The 1,406-nt window shown below is 35.6% G+C and overlaps 1 long non-coding RNA gene across 2 annotated transcripts; it reads right to left on the reverse strand.

Annotated features, from left to right (window-relative positions):
- Positions 1 to 166: 166 nt before the first annotated feature.
- On the reverse strand, positions 167 to 1,086 carry LOC113473004. Of its 2 annotated transcripts, none has more exons than XR_003395111.1 (2): positions 886 to 1,086; positions 167 to 198 (listed from the first exon to the last, which is right to left on the reverse strand). It is a non-coding gene; the product is annotated as an uncharacterized LOC113473004 (long non-coding RNA). The 2 variants fall into 2 exon arrangements; XR_003395112.1 differs by having other exon boundaries at positions 175 to 198; positions 882 to 1,086.
- Positions 1,087 to 1,406: the final 320 nt, after the last annotated feature.

Here is a 1,406-nt window from a genome sequence, read left to right on the forward strand (position 1 = left end):
TCATTGCAATCCAATGAAACTGTACTTGGCATATTTATATCTGCTTTATCTTCAACTTCATCACTCACATTGCTGACCTGAGCCATGATAATGAAAGAATGGTCAGACTTTTAAGCTTGCACATCTGAGTTGTAGAAAAGTATTGTGTTAATTTCTACATAATGATCTTCCTTCTTTTGTGCTCCTCTATGAAGAACACTGCAACAAAAGACACATGTCAAGTCCATAAATCCAAGTATGTAAATGTAATTTTTTCAGTACATACACCTGCTTTGCAATTGGACTTTACTAGTGCCACATACCACATACATCAGTTAACATGGAAGCTATGTTTGCAATTGATGATTCTCATGAAAAATATAACTGTCCAAATGTATTTTTTTCGTAAAGATCGTCAAAAATAATAAATAATCCGAAAAGATCAGTTAACATGGAAGCTATGTTTGTAATTAATGCTCCAGTAACACCATTATTTGTTTCACACAGCAAGTAGGTATCCTACCATAATTTTATTACGAGTCTAATATCCAGCCTTGTAAGTATACCATTAGGAAACCAAGTACGCATATCCTCTCACGCAACAGAGATTGTGCTTGTTCATAATAAACTCAACAAAATATGTACCTAGTCAATTTGTTTTTGATCTAGATCAGTAAGGCTGGGCTAGGTTCAACACAGTTAAATATGACTATGGCTCTTTCTGTTCCTCTGTCTCGGTAAAAAGAGCAACAGAGATTGTGCTTGTTCATAATAAACTCAACAAAATATGTACCTAGTCAATTTCTTTTTGATCTAGATCAGTAAGGCTGGGCTAGGTTCAACACAGTTAAATATGACTATGGCTCTTTCTGTTCCTCTGTCTCGGTAAAAAGTTTACTTACCTACCTTTTTCTCTAGAACATAGAGCTCGTTAATAGAGGCAGTCAGTACTACACAGCAGCCAAAACAGAATTAAATCAAGGATTACAACAGGTATTTAATACAAAATTAAACTTTATTCACAGTTGACAGTAAAAAAGACCCCTGCAGAAGTGCAGATCACTTTAGCTTGCCTTGAATGCCTTGCCTCTTGCCTTTGCTTTCGGGTTTCGGGATAAAAAATAAATTATTTTGAAAAAATCGCGCGCCTTCAACTAGCACAGCCTGCATTTTGTGACTAGCGTTTGCCTATGTCTGCAGCACAAGGGCGGAAAACAATAGTAATTGTAATAACAAAATGTAAACAATAAATACCTATACAGCAATATTGCTCAAGTGTTTACCTACATATTTATTACAAGTACCTAGATACTTACCTAACCACCTGTAATAAAATTATACCTACCATTAGTACATGTGGTTACTAAAGCCTGTATACCTAAGTACCTCCTTGTCAACACGGTGCAGTTGTGCAGGCAATGTGTACT

The sequence above is a fragment of the Diaphorina citri genome, unplaced genomic scaffold (assembly GCF_000475195.1).
Source record: "Diaphorina citri unplaced genomic scaffold, Diaci psyllid genome assembly version 1.1 scaffold12144, whole genome shotgun sequence".
In the NCBI taxonomy this organism is placed as follows: Eukaryota; Metazoa; Arthropoda; class Insecta; order Hemiptera; family Psyllidae; genus Diaphorina; species Diaphorina citri.